Source organism: Orcinus orca, chromosome 10 (genome assembly GCF_937001465.1).
Source record: "Orcinus orca chromosome 10, mOrcOrc1.1, whole genome shotgun sequence".
In the NCBI taxonomy this organism is placed as follows: domain Eukaryota; kingdom Metazoa; phylum Chordata; class Mammalia; order Artiodactyla; family Delphinidae; genus Orcinus; species Orcinus orca.
In genome coordinates, this window is record NC_064568.1 from 55,146,385 (window position 1) to 55,165,996 (window position 19,612).

The 19,612-nt window shown below is 38.7% G+C and overlaps 1 pseudogene; it reads left to right on the forward strand.

Moving 5' to 3' along the window:
- The window catches only part of LOC101276119 (mitochondrial carrier homolog 1-like), a 62,859-nt pseudogene extending 51,496 nt beyond the window's left edge, over positions 1-11,363 (forward strand).
- The last annotated feature ends 8,249 nt before the right edge of the window (positions 11,364-19,612 follow it).

Sequence of the window (19,612 nt, forward strand, 5' to 3'; positions counted from 1 at the left end):
CTACTCACTGCAACTAGAGAAAGCCCACATGCAGCAATGAAGACCCAACGCAGCCAAAAATAAATTAATTAATTTAATAAAATAAAACAAAATTTTCAATTTCTGGGGGCTGTGAAGTCCAAGATGCCTGCACATTTGGTGTCTGGTGAGAGCCCAATTCCTGGTTCATAAATGGCCTTTTTTTCTCCATGTCCTCACATGGTGAAAAAGGGATGAGTGAGCTCTCTGGAATCTCTTTTATAAGGACATTAATCAGATTTATGAGAATTCCACAAATCATGATCCAAGCAACTCCCAAAGGCTTCATCTCCAAATACATTAGGATTTAACATAAATTTAGGAGGACAAAAATATTCAGTCAATAGCACATATTCCCAATTTCAAAACTTACTACCAAGGCACAGTAATCAAAACAGTGTGGCAACTGGCATAAGGATAGATATGTACCCCAATGGAATAGAATTGAGAATACAGAAATATACCCTCACATATATGGTCAACTGATTCTTGACAAGGGTACTGGAACAATTCAATGAGGGAAAGAAAAGTCTGTCAACAAATGGTTTTGGGACAAGACATGAAAATGCAAAAGAATCAAGTTGTAACCCCTTCTTCACACACCATACACAAAAATTAACTCAAAATGGATCACACACCTATCTAAGTGTAAGAGCTAAAACTAAAACTCTTAGAAGAAAATATAGAAGTACATCTTTATGACTTTGGGAAAGGCAAAGCCTTCCTATGGTTAACAACAGAAGCACAAGTGACAGAAGAAAAGATAGATAAATTGGGCTACATCAAAATTTAAAACTTTTGTGCTCAAAGGATACCATCAAGCCCATCATCAAAAAATCTAGAAACAGGGGCTTCCCTGGTGGCACAGTGGTTGAGAGTCTGCCTGCGGATGCAGGGGACACGGGTTCGTGCCCTGGTCCGGGAAGATCCCACATGCCGCAGAGTGGCTAGGCCTGTGAGCCATGGCCGCTGAGCCTGTGCATCCGGAGCCTGTGCTCCGCAACGGGAGAGGCCACAACAGTGAGAGGCCTGCGTACCGCAAAAAAAAAAAAAAAATCTAGAAACAATAAATGCTGGAGAGGGTGTGGAGAAAAGGGAACCCTCTTGCACTGTTGGTGGGAATGTAGATTGATACAGCCACTATGGAGAACAGTACGGAGGTTCTTCAAAAAACTAAAAATAGAACTACCATATGACTCAGCAATCCCACTACTGGGCATATACCCTGAGAAAACCATAATTCAAAAAGAGTCATGTACCACAATGTTCATTGCAGCTCTATTTACAATAGCCAGGACATGGAAGCAACCTAAGTGTCCATCAACAGCTGAATGGATAAAGAAGATGTGGCACATACATACAGTGGAATATTACTCAGCCATACAAAGAAACAAAATTGAGTTACTTGTAGTGAGGTGGATGGACCTAGAGTCTGTCATACAGAGTGAAGTAAGTCAGAAAGAGAAAAACAAATACTGTATGCTAACACATATATATATATGGAATCTAAAAAAAAAAAAAATAGTTCTGAAGAACCTAGGGGCAGGACAGGAATAAAGATGCAAACATAGAGAATGGACTTGAAGACATGGGGAGGGGGAAGGGTAAGCTGGGACAAAGTGAGAGAGTGGCATGGACATATATACACTACCAAATGTAAAATAGATAGCTAGTGGGAAGTAGCCGCATAGTACAGGGAGATCAGCTCGGTGCTTTCTGTCCACCTAGAGGGGTGGTATAGGGAGGGTGGGAGGGAGACGCAAGAGGAAGGAGATATGGGGATGTATGTATATGTATAGCTGATTCACTTTGTTATACAGCAGAAACTAACACGCCATTGTAAAGCAATTATACTCCAATAAAGATGTTAAAAATAAAAATAAATAAAAAGGGATACCATCAAGAAAGTGGAAAAACAATGTACAGAATGGGAGAAGATAATTTCAAGTCATGTATCTGATAAAAATACTTGTATCTAGAATATGTAAAGTACTCTTAAAATTCAATAATAAAAAGACAAATAACTCAATTGAAAAATGGGCAAAGGATCTGAATAGACATTTTCTCCAAATATATACTAATGGTCAGTAAGCACGCAAAAGATGTTCACCATTGTTAGCCATCAGGGAAAGCAAATCAAAGCCTCAGTGTGATATCAATTCACACCTCCTACGATGGTCAAAATCAAGTGTTGCCAAGAATGTAGGGAAATTGAAACACTCATAGATTGCTAGTTGGAATGTAAAATGGTACAATCACTTTGGAAAACAGGTCAGCAGTCCCCCAAAAGGTTAAACATAGAGTTACCATATGACCCAGCAATATCACTCATAGGAAGACACCCAAGAAAATTGAAAATATGTCCACCAAAAACTTGTAAAATATACCAATGTTCCTAGCATCATTATAATAGCCAAAAAATAGAGAAAACCCTAATGTCCACCAACTGGTGAATGGATAAATAAAATGTGGTTTGTTCATACAAGAAAATGTTTCTTACAATAAAAAGAAACATAGTGCTGACACACTCTGCAATATGGCTGAACCTTGAAAACATGCTAAGTGAAAGAAGCCTGTCTCATGTGATTCCATTTACGTGAAATTTTCAGAATAAGCAAATCCGTAGAGACAGAAAGTAAATTGGTGGTTACCAAGATCTGGGAGAGGGTTGGGGGGAAATGGGAAGTGACTTCTAACGGGAATAAGGCTTCTTTCTGAGATAATGAAAATGTTCTAAAACTTGACTGTGGTGACTGCACAACTTTGAATATACTTAAAACTATTGAATTGTACCTTTTAAATGAGAGAATTTTTTGTTATGTGAATTATATCTCAAGAAAGCTTTTTTTTTAAAGGATGAAGAAACTAAAGAATGCACCCTTGCCTTGGCTTTTCCTCTAACCCTATTTTCGTCTCTCAAGCCTATTCCCAGGATCATGCTTCGTAATGAACTAGCTGCACGCAAGCCCTGATTCAGGCTCTGCTTTCTGGAGAGAAGACAGGATGGAGATAGGTGCTGGTGAGTGAGTGAGTACTTTTCTCCTTGGAGAAAAAGTGAAAAGGTGGTACCACTACCAACATCGTCACCGGGGTAGTTGTACAAGGTTCTTTACCTGTTGTGCTTTCTTGCATTGATGGAATAAAGGGCAAACCCCAAATCCATGCCTATTTTCTCAGGGCCTTTCCTCACAAAGACTTTATGAATCAGGGTAAATATGATATCACTTATATGTGTAATCTAAAATATGACAAAGTTGGGGACTTCCCTAGTGGCTCAGTGGTTAAGAATCCACCTGCCAATGCAGGGGACATGGGTTCGATCCCTGGTCCAGGAAGATCCCACATGCCGTGGATCAACTAAGCCCGTGTGCCACAGCTACTAAGCCTGCACTCTAGAGCCGGCGAGCCACAACTACCGAAGCCCCTGGAGCCCATGCTCCGCAGCAAGAGAAACCACCGCAATGAGACACACCCGCAGGGCAACGAAGAATAGCCCCCGCTTGCCGCAACTTTCTGTTTCACCGCAACAGAAAGCCTGCGCGCAGCAACAAACACCCAACGCAGCCATAAATAAATAAAATTTTTTTTAATGACACAATTTAACTTATCTACGAAACCAAAACAGACTCACAGACATAGAGAACAGACTTGTGGTTGCCAAAGGGGAGGGGGGTGGGGGAAGGGAAGGACTGGGAGTTTGGGATTAGCAGATGCAAACTAGTATATACAGGATGGATAAACGATAAGGTCCTACTGTATAGCACAGGAAACTATATTCAATATCTTGGGATAAACCATAATGGAAAATAATACGAAAAAGAATATATATATGTATAAATGAATCACTTTGCTGTACACCAGAAATTAACACAACATTGCAAATCAACTATACTTCAATAAGATTAAAAATTTAAAAAAAGAGGGCTTCCCTGGCGGCGCAGTGGTTGAGAGTCCGCCTGCCGATGCAGGGGACACGGGTTCGTGCCCCTGGTCTGGGAGGATCCCACATGAAGCGGAGCGGCTGGGCCCGTGAGCCATGGCCGCTGAGCCTGCGTGTCCGGAGCCTGTGCTCCGCAACAGGAGAGGCCGCAACAGTGAGAGGCCCGCATACCACAAAAAGAAAAAAAAAAAAAAAGAATTTGGTTAAGAAAATGTACTAACATTATTAGGGGTTTTTAAAATACTGGCATAGAAATAAATAGGAGATAATTTTCCCTCCCTCATCTCTAAAAGCCTTGAGTTCTGAGCCTGGACACCCTATTTTCAGGACACATCACTGTTTTTGTTGCAGAGCTGTCAGGCATTCAGACAACCGCCAGCTGCCAAAGCTTTCCTTGGGGGAAGGACAGGGAGATGAGAGAACCTATTCTAGGGAGGATAAGCAGGGACCTGGTCTGATTCTGGATCTAAGATGTACAGAATGTGCCTGCCTCCTGCACAGTCTAGAGCAGGAATCTGTAAACTTTTTCTGGCAAGCAGTATCTATTTTTTGGCTTTGTGGGCTACAAAGTCTCAGCCACAACTATTCATGTCTGTTCTTGTAGTGGGAAGGCAGCCAAAAGCTGCTGTAGACAATAAAATGGAATGAGTGTGGCTGTGTTCCAATAAAACTTTATTTATGGAAACTGCCTTTCTTATCATAGAAATTTTAATTTCTTATCATTTTCATGTGTCATGAAACATTATTCCTGTTTTGATCTTTTTCAACCATTTAAAACTGTAAAACCATTGTCAGCTTGTGGGCCAAACAAAACCAGTAGTGAGAGAACTTCTAGGAGGGGGTAAGTAAGTGCCACTGCCCTTAGCAAAGCTGTAAACTGGGGACCAAAGAAAGGGCCCTGCGCTTGTGCTTGGTGTAAAGCAGGGCACTCGCTCCAGATGGACAATGCAGCCTGGGAAAGGGACCCCGACTTAGGAAATTATGTGTTTGCTGGGTAGGGGGGGAGGTGTCATGCACATACCTATGCAATGAATCCCAGATTTTTCTAGGATCCACAGTGAAGGAAGACATCACCCCAAGCTGACTTTGAATTATTTTCCTCCATGAAGAAAAGAGGCTTAAAATATATTTAATTTCCTTATTTCTTTTTAGATTTTATTGAAGTATAGTTGATTTACAATGTTGTGTTAATTTCTGCTGTACAGCAAAGTGACTCAGTTATACACACGCGCACACACACACACACACACATATATATATATATATATATATATTCTTTTCCATATTCTTTTCCATTATGGTTTGTCACAGAATATTGAATATAGTTCCCTGTGCTACTATATTGTTTTTAATTTGAAGTTTATAGCATCCAGTGCTAAAATAGTAATTTCAACTTTCTATATGTCCTCAGAAAAAGGCCTGTGTACCTGTTCCTGAAGGCTAGACCCTGGGGAATATCAGATCAGGCAGAGACTAGAATCTGAATCCAGAAACAGGAACTCTCAGGTCAAGAAAGTATTTAATAGCAACATAAAGTAACCTCTTTTTTTCTTCAGCTGAACTCTCTCATTGCCAGAGGACAGCCAACTTGTACCCTCTGAGAGTGGAAGCATAGCCTAAAGCTGTCTACCACAAGGGCAGACTTCCTTTGAAATCTAGAGCTTTATCTCAGGAATGCATATGAATTTGTATTCTCCTCTATAGCCCAGCTGTGTGTTTGTTTTAATATAAAAATAGCATGTTAAACTTTTTACCATCAAAGAAAACCATTACTCCTTAAAGATGCATTGTGTTTACCCTGCAGCTTTGAGGGCCCCCAGGCAAGCCACCGCACTACCCAGGGGCACACACACTGTATCTGAGGAGCAAAAAAACACACCAGGCTGCAGATTTTCAAGATTCCAGTCAGGCACTGGATACTCACTTTTCATTAACAGGGCATGATTGATATGGGTTTAGAGATTCCCATCTTCTGTTATAGGACACTGGTTCTCAAAGTGTGGCCCCAGGATCAGCTACAACACCACCTGGGGACTTGTTAGAAATGCAGATTCTCAGCTGCACCACAGAACCACTGAATCAGCAGGTCTGAGGGTGGAGCCCAGTGACCTGTATTTAATAAGTGCTCCAGGGGACTTTCATGCTCCTTCAAGTTTGAGAACTGCTTCTACAGTGGAAAGAGTTGGAAAGAGCCATAAAAACCTTTTAAAACTTCATTACTTCATCACTCAGCCATGAAAAAGAATGAAATCATGCAATTTGCAGCAACATGGATGGACATAGAGACTATCCACTTAACTGAAATAAGTCAAACAGACAAAGACAAATATCATATGATATCACCTATATGTGGAATCTTTAAAAAATGATATAAATGAACTTATTTACAAAACAGAAATAGACTCATAGACATAGAAAACAAACAAAATTATGGTTACCAAAGGGGATAGCGGAGGAGGGGGTTAGATCAATTAGGAGTTTGGAATTAGCAGATACACACTACTATATATAAAATAGATAAACAACAAGGACCTACTGCATAGCACAGGGAACTATATTCAATATCTTGTAATAACCTATAATGGAAAAGAATCTGAAAAAGACTATATATATAATAACTGAATATATACATATAACTGAATATATATAACTGAATCACTTTGCTGTATACCTGAAACTAACACAGTATTGTAAATTAACCATACTTCAATTTAAAAAATGGTAATTAAAAACAAGTTCACTGTGACTAATCTCTCCAATCTCTCTCTGCCTCCTCTTCCCCATCTGTAGAATCAGGGCACCACTTTGCTCTCAGGATTGCCTTGAGAATTAAATCAGATCTACCCAGACATCCAGAAAACATGACACAGCACCTGATGATCACAAATCCAGCATGAATTTTGTTTTCCTCCTTTCCCAGCTTGAACCAAATATTAAAACAGAGGTATGTAAGTACAACTGCAAGTAATGATCTATTTCCATGAGATGATATGAGAGATGTGGCTGAAACATTTCCCCAGGAGACACCTTCACCACATCCATCCCTTCCATCTACATTATTTGCATATTCCTGACGTTCAGCATATGAAATTTTAAAATCAAGTCATTATCAAATTGAAAACTATTTAGGCTAAAAAGTACTGGTGACAAATCAATTTTCCAGCAGCCTATGTTTTTCTTTGATTTTACGAGTTCCTTTGGGAGCATTCATTTATAAATTATCCAATTTAAAGGAGGAAAAATTCTCTGAAATACCAGCTTCAAAGCATAGCATATTGTAAAGGGCACCATTTCCTTATACATCCCAAATTGAGAAAAATCTTAAAGTTGCCTTCTGGTTTCCCACAAAATCACAGATTATACCCACTCGTCTTTATTCTCACTCTTCTTTCCTCATTTATTCAGGCAAACGGTTCAAAAAAACTTTGAATAGCTATCAAAATTCAGATATACAGAGAAAACAAATATGCAAACAAACAAACCAAAAAAATCCCTTTAAAATATGCATAGGGGAGTTACATAAGTGTGTTTCTCCAGTTTTCTTCTTTTTAATAATATTAGAATACTTTTGTACAGAATGCAGTGATCTACATGACATACATGTAAGTGTACATACACATGTGTTCCTACAAGCCTGCCCTCTCTCACAAACACATACACACAAATTCTACTTTCTACATAACAGATAGAATAAACCTTAAGAACACAGGCTCCCAAATGTTGAATTTTCAATTACTTGTGAAAGAATTAAATGGAAGTTTATGGATAAAAACTTGGCTCTGAAAATACCAGAATAACCCAGATAATTTTGGGGTTATGATTCAGGGGGTTATTTGGGGTGGGGACCTATTTTAGCTTACTTAAGAGAATACCCTGTTTTTAAATTTTTTCAAATTTTTTTTAGTACCACTACAGCCTCAAGTAGAAACCATTTATAAACCATTGGTTAACTGGTTAATTCTGAGTCCTTCCTTTAGAACAGTTTCCCAAAGGGCTTCCATGAGGCAATATCTTGCTGACCTGCTTCTGATGACTGTACATTCCTCTACAGAACTTGGACGCTGCATTTTCTTACATCATTTTGTCACTCACTGACATAATTTTCTCTATGTCTCAATCTATATGAGTTTATGGTATTTCAGAAGCAAAGTAGATTTGTCTAATTATTTGACTGAGATTGAAAAAGAGTAAACTTTCTAAACCTGGCATTTGGGATCTAATGATGGTGAATATCCTTCTGGATTATTCTCGCACAGCACTGCACACTATCAAAGAATAAATCAAAGACTATCAGATAAAGAAGATGTGGCACATATATACAATGGAATATTACTCAGCCATAAAAAGAAATGAAATTGAGATATTTGTGATGAGGTGGATAGACCTAGAGTCTGTCATACAGAGTGAAGTAAGTCAGAAAGAGAAAGACAAATACCGTATGCTAAGACATATATATGGAATTTAAGAAACAAAAAAAATGTCATGAAGAACCTAGGGGTAAGACACAGGAATAAAGACACAGACCTACTGGAGAATGGACTTGAGGATATGGGGAGGGGGAAGGGTGAGCTGTGACAAAACGAGAGAGAGGCATGGACAAATATACACTAACAAATGTGAGGTAGATAGCTAGTGGGAAGCAGCCTCATAGCACAGGGATATCAGCTCAGTGCTTTGTGACCGCCTGGAGGGGTGGGATAGGGAGGGTGGGAGGGAGGGAGACGCAAGAGGGAAGAGATATGGGAACATATGTATATGTATAACTGATTCACTTTGTTATAAAGCAGAAACTAACACACCATTGTAAAGCAATTATACCCCAATAAAGATGTTAAAAAATTAAAAAAAAGAAGAAGAAGGAGGAGTAGGTGGAAAGAGGAAGGGAAAGTTTCTGTTGAGTTTATTTCCTTGGCAAGAGAAAACACAGCAGAGAAGGCATCATAGAATGGCTGAGGAGGAGGGAGCCCAAGGAATCTGGGTTTCTTAAGCACGAAAAGGTGGTGTGGTTCAGGTGGTTAGACTTAGTGAGGATGGCAAACTACAACTCCAGGTTAGACAGAATGAGTTCATAAGTCTGAATGTGGTTGGTTAAAATAAGTCCTCTGTTCCTTCTAGAAAAAAGAGAAGACTCTGAAGACAGTTACATCCAATGAGGGAAATATTCTGGAGTCACTCAGTTATAGGTCCTTTAACATCTTTGGTTATGATGAAACACAGCATTCACACATACACATTTGTACAACACTGACATTGAAATAATGTTGTTGAAATTTGGAGATAATATAGCATGCCAGTTAAGAGCTGGCATGAAATCAGACCACCTGGGTATCAGCCCCAGCTCTGACACTTATTGGCGGTTTGATGTTGGGAAGGATGGTGTAATCCCTCTCAGTTTTAGTTTCCTCATCTATGAAATGGGGGCAATAAAAGTACTCTTAGATATGATATAGTTATGAGGATTATATTAAAACATTTGTCCATATGTATTACTTAGTAAATGAAAGACATTAGAAATAGCTTCCCTGCTGTTGATGGATATACCTTGTCATTTTTCTATCTCTCCCAAGAGAAATTAAGATTCTAGGTTGGCAAGTGATACAAATATTCACCTAACACTGATTCATTCATTCAACGATTTGTGTTTGTGGAGTGCCTACCAGATAACCGGTCTGGCAGAACTCACAGTCTAATGGGAAACACAAATACACACGTAATTAAGAGGTCATGTTGGGAGGAGAATAAATAGGGCATAATGAGAAACAGGAATGGTTTATTTCACAAAGAAATTGTGACTGTCGAGGTAGATAATTCTTTAGGAATCTGAGATAAGGTAAGCTCAGCTATAAATAAGAGACACTTAGGTAAAATGTTCTGGGAATATACTCTCAGAGTTTTAATGCCTGTCCAATTAGCAAATATTTTTGAGAACTTTCTTTTTGCTAGGAATTGCAGATACATGCATTTCTGCTCTAACATTAAATACATTTTACTGAAAAATTTTGCATCCTGTATTATGGGAAAAAATAGGATTGGAGGCAGTTCAATAAAAACTTAAGAAACTTTGGAATAGAACTTTAACACGCATACACTAATAATCTTAATAAAAATTATTAGCACAAGTAAATCTTTAGCATCACTTGAACCTACCCTCTTTCGCAAGCCCTATACCTTGGAGTTTGCTCTCCTCCCACACGTCCTCCTCAGAGGTGTAGGGCCTGAAGACATTTGATTTTAATAGAAGCCAGTTTCATCAAAATTAAAACCATAAGGTGGGCTCGCAGCAGTGCTGGGATGGTAGGAGCAGGAGCTGGAACAGAGGCAGGGTCGAGGCCAGGCTCTGTACCCACCACCCACGCATCCCCCCGTGCATCCCTGCGCCTCCCCGAGCATCCCAGTGCAACCTCGTGCTTCCTCGCATATCCTCGCACATCCGCCACCCTCAGCCGGCAGGATGGACAGCGCGTTGGGGGTCCTGGGCTCTGGAGACCAAGACCCCACCACCAAGCTCTTTTCATGGTGCTGGGCGCAGGGGTGACAGAGCTCAGTCACCAGCTGCTCTACATGGAGCTGCCCATCAGACGGGTCATGAGCCAATACCCACACCATTGAGACCAATGGGCTGGGGAGGAAGGTCCTCCACCCTCCGACCTTCTTCACCTATGCCAAGGACATTGTGCAAGTGGATGGGAAGATAGGCTGTTCCGAGGCCTAAGCTGCTGGCTGACGTCCACTGCCCTCTCCACCATGACCCCGGGCAGCATGAAGAAGATTTTCTCTCCGGATGATATCGAGCAGGTTTCCAGCAAGGATGACACGAAGATTTCTCTGAAGACTGTGGGGAAGGAGACCTCCTACCTGATGATGATGCAGGGAATGTCCCACATATTGGCTCACCCCTTACGTGTCATCTCAATAGCTGCACGGTCCATTTTGTGGGACTGGAGACCAAGTACACTGGAGAGTTGAGCTCCATTGGGAAGATTTTCAAAGATGAGGGGCTGCTGGGACTCTTTGTCAGCTAAATCCCTCACATCCTGGAAGATGCGGTTTTCTTGCAGGGCTGTAACCTGCTGGCCACTTCCTCAGTGCCTACCTGGTGGATGACAGCTTCAGCCAGGCCCTGGCCATCCATTCCGAGCTACCCCACAGGGGTGGCAGTGGCATGCCGACCTACCCCTTCCTGCTGGTGGGCGATATCATGGCTGCAGGCCGGGCTCCCCACTCACTCCCCAGAGTTCAAATCCGGATCCACTGCTGGAAGGACATGAGTGGGCAGGGCAAGCCTTTCCGTGGCTCCAGCCTGCCTTTCCACCACCAGGTGTCATCATGCTTTGCCCTGGAGTACCCCGAACCACCTCAAAAAACACTGTGTCTTAAACAACAAAGACCAAAGAACAAAGTATAGCACAGGGAAATATACTCAATATCTTGAATTAACTTTTAATGGAAAAGAATCTGAAAAAGAATACATAAATATATATAACTGAATCATTTTGCTGTACACTTGAAACTAACACAACATTGTAAATTAACTGTACTTCAATTTTTAAGAAAAGAAACACACACACACACAAACCCACACTATCTCAGCCTGGCCACCGTGAGTGAGGCCTGATCATCTCCAGGCACCTGTTACATGACCAACCCAGCAACACCTAGATGTGCTCCAGCCCAGGTGGGCTCTGGGTTCCATATTTGCCATGTGTCTGCACAAAAGCAGGGGATGGGTGGAAGTGAGCCTACACCCAGTGTCTTGGTCACTGTTAGACCTGAGGAAGCGGGGTGGCATTGAGGAATTGGGGCAGAATCCCCTTCCATTGCAGATTTGCCGAGTTTGCCTTGTGCTGGGGCCAGAGAATGGCTTGTGGAGGCCCAGGTCAGAAGGGCAAAGACTCAGGGGGTCAGGTACCACCCCCCATTCACACCCCTCGAGTTGGCCCCAGCTCTTATCCTTCAGCTCAGCTGGGAGCATCGCTCTCCTACTTTGTAAATAGGGTGTGATCCCCTTTCAGAAGGCCACCATCATGTCTGGGCACGTGCTAGTAAGTCCTGGCTAGGTTCTGCTTTCATTTTTCTCAGCACTACTTTTCTGATAAGAAGAAGGCAGCACCTTCTGAACGGGACATCGTGTGACTGCTCAGAACGTGTCCCCCTCTTCATCAGTTTCATGGTGTCGCCTCATGTGCAGGACCTGGTCACCCGTGCAGCTGTGAACACCCAGAAGTTAGGCAGATCAGGGTCTCTAGTCCTACCCAGTTTAAAAGTTCCTAATAAGATTTGACCTTTTCTCCCTCAAATAAATGTATTGGTGGTGATTTGCGGGAAAAAAACCCTACACTCTGAAGGGGATCAGAACATGCCACCCCCAAATATGCCATCCTGCTATATGGATTATTTTGAGCTGCATACACTTGAGGAATAGCAGGGGCAAGAAAGGGTCTCTGACCTCCCTCTTTCTACCTAAAAGCAGGACATACAATTTCATATGAGAAAAGTGCTCTCCCTGCACCAGGAAGAAGAGAACATTCTTATCTCCAGACGTGAAAAGTTGACACCACGATGAATCTGTGCAAACAAACCTACTAAAATAACCTTTATCTCCCATTAGTTTCCCCCACATATTTCCTAACTTTCCCACAATTTGGCAGCCCCAGCCCAGCCCCTTTTCCCTTTGTCATGTCTGGTCTCCACAGCGAACTGTTCTTTGCTAACATGGCATGTAAGTTTCCAGGTCTATCCCATCCTTACAATATCTCTTTCTTTTCTATGAAGGCTTTCATGCCACATAAAATATTAACATCAAGTAAAATTTGTATGTTTTTCCTCCTATTAATCTGTCTTTTGTCAGTTTAATTTACAAGCCTTATTACACAACCTAAGAAGACAGAAGAAAAGTCTTATCTTCCCTACAAATCCAATAGTACCTAGGATTCCACACCCAAGATTTTTTAAAAACATGGGAAAATATCTTTGCAACATCTTTATCCACACTTGCAGTCTCTCCTAATAACTTAAAATAGTAGAAAGTTAGCAGTTCCTAAAGCCACTAAATCATCTGTTTCTTGCGTAAAGAAAGGTACACTGGCCAGAGTTTTAGGTGTTTTCCTTTATAAGGCTAAATTTTCTTCTTTAATTGTAAGAAAGCTTACATTGGATCATTTCAAAACATGAACCTGCTGGGGACTTCCCTGGTGGCACAGTGGTTAAGAATCTGTCTGCCAATGCAGGGGACACAGGTTCAAGCCCTGGTCTGGGAAGATCCCACATGTTGTGGAGCAACTAAGTCTGTGCGCCACAACTGCTGAGCCTGCACTCTAGAGACCACGAGCCACAACTACTGAAGCCCACATGCCTAGAACCTGTGTTTCGCAACAGGAGAAGCTGCTGCAATGAGAAGCCCGCGCACCGCAATGAAGAGTAGCCCCCACTTGCCGCAACTAGAGAAAACCCACGTGCAGCAACGAAGACCCAGTGCAGCCAAAAATAAATAAAATTTTTAAAAAACAAAAAAACATGAACCTTCTGAGCCAACTCATATATGAATCATCACAACTTCCTCTTAAATGCCATCTTTCCATTATTTACAACCTTAAGAAACACACACTGCTTCGGAAAAAATCCTATGACCAGGCATGGTCCCAAATCACAAATAATTCACAGTTTAGTAGGAAAGGTAGTCACACTCAAATCATACTGTCTTAAAATAACTAACTTATTGGAGAGAGAAAGAAGGGCTAGAAGAAATCATGGTACACAATGATGAAATTTCTGGAGCTAACTTTGAAAGATTTCTCAAGTTGTTTATAATAGAAGAAACACTGAAAAAAGAAGAAGAAGAAGAAGAAGAAGGAGAAGAAGAAGAAACATGTTGCTAGGCAGAAGGGAGTCTGGGAATACATTTCAAGAAGAAGCAACTGGAAATGCAAAGATGTAAGGTCCCTCCTCAGAGCACAGAAGAAGAAGGTCGCTCTATCTCTCTCGTCTCAACAATTTTTTGACATTTTATCCCTGACTCTTCTGGTTCTAATAATCATTGGGAAAGTGTGGTCAGGCCTTATTTACTCAAACTCAACTTCTCCGTTTTCTTGTGAGGATGTTTTGGAGAGTGGAGGTGAACTGGGTTGAAGAAAACTGTCTCCAAGCCTGGATTTGGCTATTCTCCTAGGTGAGGACTGTGAACAATCTCTCACCCGGAGTGGGTGCAGGTCTTGGGAAAATAGCTCCACTGGTTTAGAAGATGGCTGTGTGCATGTGGGATGGCAGAAATGGAGACCACAAAAGGTGATTGATAAAATCCTCACCAGGAGACAAGGAGAGGATTTTAACTCAGTCCACTGAGGAACTGGGAAGATGCTGAGAATTCTGCTACAAGTGCTACATGATGATGATGGTGGTGAAAAAAATGTTTTAATAGAATTTTTCCAGTTATTTGCTCTATAGTATCTAATGGAACCCTTCCCAGTAATCCCTAAAACATGCAATAAAACTCTTGATTTGTAGTTCCTTTGGAGGGAGGATCAGGAGATGTGCCACATGGGAGATGAAAAATTCCCATTCCCACATAATAGAAACAGAGTAAGAGAGAACATTTAAGAAGAGCTTTAGTGGGATGACATACTTAAATTCCTGAAATAAAAAGATTATCAACAAAGAATCCTATATCCAGCAAAATTTTCCTTCAAAATTAAATAAATTAATAATAATAATTTTATATATTATAATAATATATAATTTTAAAATATAATAATTATATATTATTATGATTATTATATATTATATTAATATATAATAATTATATTATTATATAATATTAATATATAATGATATTGTATTTATATAATTTTAAATATAATAATAATTAATTAATTAATTAAAATGAAATAAATATGAAATAAAAGAAGAGCTTTGGACTTCTTAAAACCACGACCTAGCTGTTGGAATCAGTCCTGTCTAGATTTTAAGGAACCAGGAGACTCCAGTTAACATTGAGTTAAACCTGTGATCTTTGTTTACGTTAACTTTTTTTTAATATAAATTTATTTATTTATTTTTTGGCTGCATTGGGTCCTCATTGCTGCATGCGGCCTTTCTCCAGTTGCGCCGAGCAGGGGCCACTCTTTGCTGCAGTGTGTGGGTCTCTCGTTGCGGTGGCTTCTCCCGTTGCAGAGCACAGGCTCTAGGCAAGCGGGCTCAGTAGTTGTGGCTCGTGGGCTCCAGAGCACAGGCTCAGCAGTCGTGGCCTATAGGCCTAGCTGTTCTGAGGCATGTAGGATCCTCCTGGACCAGGGCTTGAACTCACATCCCCTGCATTGGCAGGTGGACTCCCAACCACTGTGCCATCAGGGAAGTCCTGTTTACATTAACTTTTAATATCCTATGTTTATCCCTCCTGACAGCAATTTTATACACTTTTCACACAAAGACATTGACCTTTGGATGTGTTCCGTAGGCAACCAATTGCCCAAAAGGGACTAACAGGAGTCAATTTATTTTTAGCATGTGTTCCCAAAAGAAGACCTTTTGCCTTCAGGTAATGGTGATAAAGAAAGGAAGTGAGCAGAGAATCAGCTTTGTGTCCCCATCCATCCTCAAAGGGAAGGTACTTAAACTCAAGTTTATGGCTTTTTTAGTTTTGTATGTTCAGCACTTAGTCCATTGCCTAGCTAGTAGCCTATATTGGCAATCAATTTAGCTCATGTGATTGTGGAATCTGGCAAGTCCAAAGTCTGCAAAGTAGGGCAGTGCCTGCAGACCTAGGAAGGAGTTGATGCTTCAGTTTGAGTCTGAAGGTGTCTCCTAGAAGAATTCTCTCTTCATTATTTTTTAACATTAATTTTTTTAAAAATTGAAGTATAGTTGGTTTATAATGTTGTGTTAGTTTCTGGTGTATAGCAAAGGACATATATATATATATATATATATGGTTTTTTTCAGATTCCTTTCCATCCTAGGTTATTACAAGATGTTGATTATAATTCCCTGTGCTATACAGTAGGACCATGTTGTTTACCCTTTTTATGTATAGTAATGTGTATCTGCTAATCCCAAACTCTGAATTTATCCCTTCTCCCCGCTTTCCCCTTTGGTAACCATAAAGAGTTTTTGGTTTGGGAGAGGGCAGTCTTTTTCTATTAAGGCCTTCAACTGATTGGATGAGGTGGACTCACGTTATAGAGGGTAATTGGCTTTACTTGCAGCCTACTGATTTAAATGTTAGGCTCATCAGAAAAATACCTTCACAGAAACATCTAGATAACGTTTAACCAAATAACTTGGCATTGTGGTCTAGCCAAGTTGACACATAAAACTAACCAGCACACCAATGAACCCCAGAAGCTCCATCCACGTGCCCATCCCAATCACGACTCTTTCCCCCCACCCCACACCCAGCAAGTAACCATTACCCTGATGATATAGTAATCATTTTTGTGTGTATTTTTTAAAAATAATTTTAGTGCATCCCTAGACACGGTAGTTTATTCTTGCCTATTCGTTTTAATTCAATATTCCTTGAAGATCTATTTTACTCCATAGAACCCAAACCATGTCTTTCTTTACATTTGATCTGTTGAAGAACTCAGGCCTTTGGATGTAAAGAATCACTCACATTCTGGTTATGGCTGATCAGATTCTGCATTAAATTTTGAATGTTTCTCAAAAGTTTTGTGCAGGCCATGTCATGATTTTCCCCATATCAGGTAGGTGGGAGGGCTGCAGAGCACAAGAAGATCCTGGTGTGTAATGTGTTCAGGAATCCCCAAGATGGGTCATAGGACCAAGGACTAGAGCTGCAGAGAGAGCTCTGCCTGGATGTACAGAGCGTGTCTGGGACGTGGGGAGAATGGGGAAGAGTCTACCCCAGCCCAGGTCTCCTTGGGCTCTGGACTGTAGCATCCCAGAGCTCAAGGATAATAGGAGTGTAAAAAGAATGGGTAGGTGATACGGGAAGGTACAGAAAAGCAAGGTAAGGATAAGTGAAAAATATTCCAGTCATGGGAAAAAGAAGAGAATTTTACTGAAGAGGGACATACAGAAAAATACACATACATGAGTGCATAGTTTGATAAATTTTCACAAACGGAACACACTGTATAGCTAGCATCCCAGTCAAGAAACAGAAGAATCTCCTTCTTGCCCGCTTTCAATTCAGTTATTACTCTCCCAAAAAATGACCTCCAATGTTATAGATTAGTTTTTTCTGTTTCTGTAGTTCAAACAAATTGAATCATAGAATATGTAGTCTTTGGGGGACTGGCTTCTTTCACTCAATATTACATTTATGAGATTTATCCATGTTTTTGCTGGGTTGTAAATCATTGATTTGCATTGTCATATAATATTTGATTGTGTGAGAATTTGGATAGATTCCAGTTTGGGGCCACTGTGGGGCTATAAATGTTGCAGAGAATGTCTTTTGTGAACACAAGTGTATGCATTTCTGTGAGGTCTACGCCTAGGAGGGGGTTTGCTGGGTCATGGCATATGCTTATGTCTAATTTTAATAGATATTGCCAAAGAGTTTTCCCATGTTGGGAAAATCAATTTATGTTCCCATCAGCAGCTGATTGAAATTTCCTGTTCTTCTATATTCTCAATACATGATCACTTTTGCCTTTTTATAAAATAAATAGGTACTCTTCTGGTACCTATATAGTAGTATCTCATTGTAGTTTTAATTTGCATTTTTCTGGTGAGTACTGAATTTAAGAAGCTTTTCATAAATTTATCAGCCAGTGGGATATCCTTTTTTATGAAGTGTCTGTTCAAGTCACTTGCTTATTTTTCTATTGGGTTGCTTTCTTTCTCACTGATTTGTAGAAGTGCTTTATATATGTTGGGTGAGTAATTTGTCATATATATTATATAATATATATTTCAAAATATAATATATTAATATAGATAATATATTGATATATTATATATTTCAAATATATACGATATATAAAATATATATTGAAATATATAATACAAATTATATTAACATATTTTATATGTTTATAAATATAAATTTAATAATATAAATATATTAATATAAATTTATTACATATAAATATATTAAATATAAAAATATTTCTATTATATATTATATATGTTTGAAATATAAAATATATTAATACAATATATAATTATATTATAAGAATAATATATTCATATACTATATATTATATATAAATATATAATATATAATTATATTAATATATTACATACAATTTATATTTGTTTAATATGTAATATATTTAATATATAATATATAATATTTTGAGATATTATTATAATAAACAATATATTGTATGTTATAATAATATATTAAAATTATAATATAATAATAATAATGTGTCATAATATATTAAATATATATGTGTTATAATAATATATTGATAATGTATAATATATTAAAATATATAATATATTTATATAATATATAATGTATATTTAATATATATTAAATATATGTGTGTTATAATAATATGCCAAAATAATATATTAATATATTATATATTAAATTTAATGTATAATATATTAATATATCTTTAATATGCATAATATGTATAATTATGCATAATTATTATTATGTATAGTTATACATGATATGTACAATATTATAATATTATAATATGTATAATACATAATTATACATAATATGTATGATACATAATATGTATAATATATATTCCTATAATATACATGTAGGAAATATATAATATACATATTTGAAATATATAATATACTAATACATTATAAAACTATATTATATGAATATATATCAGTATATTAGATGGGGCTTCCCTGGTGGTGCAGTGCTTAAGAATCTGCCTGCCAACCCAGGGGACATGGGTTTGACCCCTGGTCCGGGAAGATCCCACAAGCTGCAGAGAAATTAAGCCCATGTGCCACAACTACTGAGCCTGTAAGCCACAACTACTGAACCCAAGTGCTACAACTACTGAATCCCGTGCGCACCTAGAGCCCATGCTCCACAACAAGAGAAGCCATCACAATGAGAAGCCCATGCACCACAACGAAGAGTAGCCCCCCTCTCCACAACTAGAGAAAAGCCTGTGCACAGCAGTGAAGACCCAATGCAGCCAAAAATAAAATAAATAATGAAATGAATAAATTTTAAAAATATATATATTATATAACTATAATATACATTAATATATTATATATTCTGGGTGAATCATTTATCATATATATTGTATACATGATGTATAATATATATAATATATGTATTTGAAATACATAATACATATTAATATATTATAAATATATATTAATATATTATATAAATTATATTATAGAGTTATATATAAATTAATATGTAATTATATATATTGAAGTAGCTCATCTCACTCTTTTGATTTTTTATGTAAATTTTTAATCTAAACTAGACTAAACATTTTAATGGCTGAAAATAATACTGTCCTTATTGTTAAAGGCAATAAAAAGTGAGAGAATGTCTCATGAAAAGACAGAGAGAGAGATATCAAAGAATAGGTCAGAGTACAGCAATGGAAGGAAAGAAAACTATCTATTTTTCGTGTCACCATCAGGCTGAATTCATACACACAAATAGCTTCATTAAGCTCCTCAGCAAAACAGCATCACCCACATTTCACAGACAGCAGAACCAAAAGTCAGGGGATTCTCAAA